Here is a 6,774-nt window from a genome sequence, read left to right on the forward strand (position 1 = left end):
AGAGAAAGCCTGCAGCCCTTTAACCAAATGAAAAAGATGGACACCACGACGGACTCTAACAAGTCACAAAGTCGCCAAGCACGACTAACATACGGCGTTATTATTTTTCTTCCCAGACACGTTGGGGATTTGGGGTTTTTTTTAATTTTACTTTATTTTTCTTTTCTTTGCCAAACCTTTCCGCTAGGAGTCTGGAAGGGGAGGGGGATGGACACGCAACCCAACACAAAGTTTTCCGAAATCGAAGTGCAGAATCACAACAGACATGGCAGCGGAGGGCCGCGCACAACAACAGGTGAACCAACTCGCAGGGACCGAGAGAGAAACCCGGCGCCTTCCCGCAGCCAAGTTGGAGGGCGGGCCGAGCACTTCGTCCGGCCTCCATCCCCGCACTGAACACGCTTCGTTTTCTCTTTCGAGCAGGGTCCCGAGACCCAGTCCCCGGATCAGCCGCGCGGCTCCGGAGCGGGAGCCGAGCGCCGTTCCCATTTAAGGATTCCAGAAGCGTCCCCGGAGTGGTGCGAAGGCGAACAAAAGGGCGAGCGCGGGCGGGCCGGGCCTCGGGGCCGGGGTCTCCCGCAGGCCCCGCTGAGGCGCGTCGCGGCCTCCCCGGCGCGGCCACCGTTGCCCCAAAGTTCGCCGGCCTCCCGCGGCGCACCCGCACTCCGCCCGCCGCCCGCCAACTCACCGGGATCCCGAGAAATTCATCCTCCAGCGCTCGGCGCAGGCGGCCACCGACAGCCGCGGGGCGGCGGGGCCCGGCTCGGCCTCCGCCCTCGGCGTGCAGCGGCCCGAGCCCGGTCGCCCCTCGCGCGGCCGCACAGTCCTCGTCTCGCGCGGGCCGACGCGCGGGAGCTCGAGCCTCCCTCCCCGCCCTTCCCTCCGCCCTCCTCCTCCTCCTCCTCCTCCTCCGCGCGGCCGGCAAGCAGATTCCAATCTCTGCCGCCTCAGCCGCGGAGGACGCTCGCTCGCTCGCGGGGGAGGGGGGAGGAGGGGGAAGGGCGGCCGGAGCAAGCGAGAGGCGCCGGCGCGCGCGCGCACTGGGAAGGGCCCGCCAGCTCTGCGCGCACCCGCCCCGGGGCGCCGGCACCGCCCCGGACACGAACCGAGCCGAGAGCTCGGCGGAAGTGCCCGAAGGGGCCGGTGGAGTTCGGCGCCCCTCTGCCGGGAAGGAGGGCCGGCCGCCGGCACGGGGGCGCCAGGTTGCCGAGGGAAGGGGGGCCACCCCTCGGCGCACGCCGCCGCCACACGCGTGACGGAGGGGCCGCTGGGGCAAGGCTGCGTGAAGTAGACGGTGCGGGCACACCCCTTCTAGAGCCTGAGCTCGCGCTGCACGTGAGAAGCGGCCCGGTTGCTCCGAAAGGCACCGAGTCTTCACGGTGCGGGATCGGTGGCTCGTTTCGTAGTGGTGGTTGCAAAGAAAAATGGAGCCACGCTGCATTCATTACTCACCCCCTCCCTTCCCCCTCTCGGTTCTCTCTGGTTCTGGCCGGCCCGGGAGGAACGTGGAGGTGGTGCACGCGTTCTTGGGATCACGTAGAGAAAGCCCGGTGTCGGCCCGGAGAGGCCCGGCCGCTGGGATTGCTGTGATCCTCGGGCCCGCGAATTCCTCCGGCGTAAGATAAGGAGCGGCGGGAGCCGGCTGAACTGAAGTCAGCGGACTATAAATACGACTCTCAATCCACCTTTGGCTCAGCCGAGTGACCTCGGATACCCTCCCGAGTCTCATTCCATCCTTTTAGAAAATGCAAATAGCTGTCACTGTCTCTTTTCTTCCTTTCCCCCTTTCATTCTCCGTGCAAAATGCTGTTAAAAGTATTCAATGACCTGTGGATGAAGAAACTTTTTAAACCAGTCGTTAAATATCTAGCTTCTTCCGTTTAAGTATTTCAACAAATATATCGTGTTCGTTTTGTTAATTCACTTTTCAGAGAAGACTTTAAATCTCTTGGGGAATCATTTAAAATACACAGAAGGAAGAGAATGTACCAGGCACTTTATGCTTGTGTATTTACACACATTCTGGCCAGGAGGGGAAAAGCAAAACAAAACTTAGATCCCATGGTATTCCCTCATATTCTACTGAAAATATTTAAATTCCTTATATTCTAATTTTAACTAACTGTTCTTCGTGCCCCTTTTCTCCTCCATCCACTTCTGCCTTTAGAACCATCAGAGCCTCCATTATCTTCTGTTACGTTTGAGTTACATTCTTTCATCTTTTTTCTGAGCTTTCTAGGTCTTGAGTCATTGCAATATTCTCACTACACTGAAGGTATATTGTGATATCAAAGGTTTATTGCATCCACTAAAGATAGTCACTTTTCTTTCAGGATGTTTTTATGTACCACCCCTCTTGAATTTGAAGGGAAAGCACAGACCTTTTGTTCTGAGAGATTTGAACTCGTTGGCCAAAAGTCTTATGCCTATCCGTGTGTTGTAACAGAGAAAACCATGGCAAGTGGACCTAGTGTGACTTCTGCATCCTAATTTGACTTGCAGGCTAGAATCAGCCTGTGAAATAGACAAGACTCTCAGGTTGGAGCTTTAGTGTACCAAGTCTGGAATTCGCACACTGGTGTTTCCTGATCGGAGTTACATGCTATTGAAATAAGAGTAAAGTGGACACATGGGATTTTAATTCATACCTTTGCTTCTCTACAAAAAGATCCCTTTCAAATATTTGGGACTGTAGCTTGGTTTTCTCATGTTCTCCTTAAATCAACTCATCTAGTACCCAGACTTAACTCCTTAGCACGTCACAGCCCACAGCCTGCCAACAGTCAAGTGAGCTGGGCCAGGACATGGTTTGCTTTTTGGCTCCTGGCATGTATAAGCATGCCAGCCTGTTTCTCCGGTTTGCCTGCCCACTAAATGAACAGAGCCAGAAGCCCAAGGAGACATCTGGACACGTATGGTCTGGCCCCCAAAGTCAAAGGCAACACTTCAAGGTCCAATTTAACATTCTGTAATGCCATAGAATTCCTTTAAGTAGGTTAATAGAAGGGACTAGAAATGAGCCTTTTCCTCTGGGCAGTTAGTTTTATCACAGGTTCTAAAACTGGCAGTTGTTGCCTGAGCAAACCAGGAAGCATTCCCTCCTGATAGCTCCTAGCACCTCCACAACACTTTTTGTTTGTTTTATTTTTTGATTGGGTTTCTCTATGTAACCCTGGCTCTCCAGGAACTTGCTCTGTAAACCAGGCTGGCCTCAAACTCACAGAGATCTGTCTGCCTCTGCCTCCCAAGTGCTGGTCCTGAAGGCATTTGCCATCACACCAGGCTTCAGAACACTTTTTCTAATCACCTATTCTATATTAATATGCATTTTCTTATGTTGCTTTTTATTATCTGAAATTACTTAGTTTATGAACTGAAGCCTTCCACTCTTTAGGGTATAAACTCTTTGGGGTGGAGAAGACTGGCCAGTGCGTTCTCCACTCTCTTGGAACTTAATGCCTGGCTTGCAGTACTACTTACTTGTTAAATACTCAGTGCCTGGTGTTTGTTAAGTGAGTGAGATAGATAAGCATGGATTTCCTTGGAGCACTTCTGAACCTTGTCACTAAGACCCTTTCAGTGTTAGAAGGTGCCATAACTATGTGAAAAGGGTGAGGATCGCCAGGGAAACTGAGGATTACATCATCTGTAGTGAAATAGGGACTTCTGCCTTCAGGGATCCAAGTTCAATAGATTAATCTGAGTTAATCCGCCCCAAGTCATTTTCCTGTTGTAAAGATTTTACGAGGCAAAAGGCAGCAGTAAGTCATTGTGGTATAGAGATAAGAGCTCAGTAAAGACCAGTGGAGGGATGCCCTTGGTAAGTGACATTTAGGTTTGTTACAAACCCAGTATTAAGTGGATAAATGTGTTATGGGGAATAGAAGGGACACATGCAATTTTCTACCATACATACACTACCATGTCATTTTATTAATGATACTCTACCATAGTTTACATATAGTATTTTATTTCTCTTATTTATGTTTTACTTATAAACAGTTTTCTCCTTCCCTTTCTCCATGTTAATTTTGCTTTGCTTCAAAGACATTTCCTGGGGCTATCGATGTGAAGCAGCACCACTTAGTCTATACTCCCTGTTCCTCCTCACCTTGGCATCCAGTCCCTTCTTAGGCCACGGGGCAGAAAGGATTCCCAGAATTTCTGTCTCAAGCCCAAACCTGACTTTTGTTGAGCATCTCTCTTCTCTGTACACTTGGGGAGCCCTGACCTTGGCCCATTTCTAGAAATTGACCCACAGCCCTTTTATGAGCCTTTGTATGTTTGTTTCTTGAGGTTAGTACATGTTTGGCACAACCTGCAAGAAGAAAATTCCAGAATTGGTCTTCTCCTGTAGGTTTCAGGCGTTGAACTCAGATTGTCAAATTTGGCAGCAGGTGCCTTCATCCACTGAGCCAGGCATTTATTTATGTTTGAGACAAGGTCTCCTGTACTCCAAGCTGGCCTGGAACTCACTGGAAGAGGATGACCTTGAACTTCTGATCCCCTGCTATCATATCCTGAGTGCTGGGACTTACAGGCTGTGCCCCATCACCAGATTAATATCAGTGCTGGGGCTCTATCCCAGGGTTGTCTGCATTCCAGGCACTCTACCTATTAAACTACATCTCTAACCTCATCCCTTTTATACTAAAATCCTGCACTGCGAGCCTGCCTCAGCTGCAAGTTTCTCTGTCTTGTCAGGACTCACCTGGGTCCTAGGATACAGATTGGCCACCCTGTGACTCTGGCTCTTGTATACTCTGTGTCCTGACTACTCTACCATCTTATCAGGAATGCATTCCCCATTTCCTGGGGCTGGGTATCCTGATGCCAACTGTTCTCCTAGACTACCACCTGTTGTTAGCTCACTTCTCTGGTTATCAGGAGCTGCCTATGGCACTGCATTTCCTCCCAGCCCAGCTCCTACTCAACACAAATCGTGTCTTTCCCTGTCCTGCTATATAGTCACTGCCCTACCTTCCCTACACTGAGGGTAGTAAGTTAGTGATCTATTACACTAAAATTTTCAACCAGAAAAAAAAATACAAAATGTATGTCTATGTATCATAAAATGCTATATAGAAGAAATATATATGTACATATGTACTGAATATGAATAACTTTTGCCTGGTAAAAAATATCCTAGCTTGCAACAAGGCGGTTGATGGTACATGCCTTTAATCCCTGCACTCAGAAGGCAGAGTCAGGCAGATCTCTGAGTTTGAGGCCAGCCTGATCTACAAAGTGAGTTCCAGGACAACCAAGGCCACAGAGAGAAAGAAACTCTGCTTGAAAAACAAAACAAAATTAATAATAATAATAATAATAATAATGATACTGACTGAAGGATAGGTCAGGTACTTCTTCACATATGCAAGGATATAGGTTTCATCCCTAACAGAAAGAAAAATAGATAAGAAAAGAATCCAAGAGTAGCATATATTTGAAAAAGTATGTATATGAGGGACTAGAAAGATGGCTCAGCAATTACTACTATGTACTGTTCTTGGACAGAACCCAAAACTTCACTTTCCAGCACTCACACTGGGTGCCTAACAAGAGTCTGTAATTCCAGCTATAACTGACATCTGGCTCCCACAGCCTCCCACACATATGTGCATGTACCCTCAGATATACATATACACATGATTGAAGTATTTTTTAAAAACTGTGTGTGTGTGTGTGTGTGTGTGTGTGTGTGTGTGTGGTGATGCCTAATCGAATTTGTCAACATGATAGTATTTAGAATCATCAAGGAAGCCAGACATGGTCTAGCTTTAGTCCCAGCACTGCTATGGCAGAGGCAAGCAGATGTCTTGAGTTCAGTGCCAGATCCAGGCTAATCAGTGCTACATGAGGAGACCCAGTCTTTGAAAGAAAGAAAGAAAGAAAGAAAGGAAGGGAGAAAGAAAGAAAGAAAGAAAGAAAGAAAGAAAGAAAGAAAGAAAGAAAGAAGGAAAGAAAGAAGGAAAGAAAGAGAGAAAGGAAGGAAGAAAGACAGACTGTGGAAACAGACCTATGGGCTTATTGAGATAGAAATAACCCACTGAAAACATAGTCCACCCCGTTCCAAGAGCTAAAGCCCTGGGTGGAATACAAAGGAAAAAGGATGAGTGTACCAGCATTCATCTTGCTCTGCTGTCTGCCTCTGAACACACGGTGACCAACTGCCTCAAGCTCCTGCCACCACCATGGCCTGTACCCTGGGCCTATGAGTCAAAACAAACCCTTCCTCAAATTGCCTTTGTAAAGTATTTGTCACAGCAAATAGAAAAGTAACTAAGACCTACATCCCATTTACTTTCTACTAAACACTGGGTTTTCCTTGGGGTTGCCAGTGCAGAAATCCCAGCATCTGGAACTGGGTTTGATGACCCGATGAGTGGACAGTAGGAGCAGGATGAGGTGCCATGATAATGATTCAGGCAGAGATGTATTAGATAGAATCCTTGACCAGGAGCCTTGTGGTGGAGCCACAGACAGTCACACTGACTCCTGAGTGTGGGCTGTGCACTTATCAGGCTCTGCAGCTGGATGTGGTCTCACCAGGGTAACCAGGCATGTTAGTTTATCTACCAGATGTGGTGACGATTTCTAAAGAACTGTCTTAGTCACATGAACTGTGGTACGGTTAAGCTCACTCCACCCTATACCTACTAAAATCTGATGCTGTTTTGTTATGTTATCAGTAATCAAAATGGAATGAGTTGGGTGATGCCAGGCCCTTATTCTTGGTTTCTACCACACTGCTTGGCATACCGAGTAGGTAAT

At 48.4% G+C, this 6,774-nt stretch overlaps 1 protein-coding gene across 2 annotated transcripts in view; it reads right to left on the reverse strand.

The window, feature by feature from the left end:
* Nucleotides 1-1,476, reverse strand: part of Bmpr1a (bone morphogenetic protein receptor type 1A) — a 112,721-nt gene extending 111,245 nt beyond the window's left edge. Inside the window, exon 1 of one of the 2 annotated variants that reach the window (XM_031362661.1) lies at nucleotides 1,453-1,476. The gene's annotated coding sequence lies outside the window, so the exon portion shown is untranslated. Of the gene's footprint in view, nucleotides 1-688; nucleotides 1,004-1,452 lie in introns of those variants that run through there. The other variant, XM_031362659.1, reaches the window with a different exon arrangement.
* Nucleotides 1,477-6,774: the final 5,298 nt, after the last annotated feature.

The sequence above is a fragment of the Mastomys coucha genome, unplaced genomic scaffold (genome assembly GCF_008632895.1).
Source record: "Mastomys coucha isolate ucsf_1 unplaced genomic scaffold, UCSF_Mcou_1 pScaffold9, whole genome shotgun sequence".
Taxonomy (NCBI): Eukaryota; Metazoa; Chordata; class Mammalia; order Rodentia; family Muridae; genus Mastomys; species Mastomys coucha.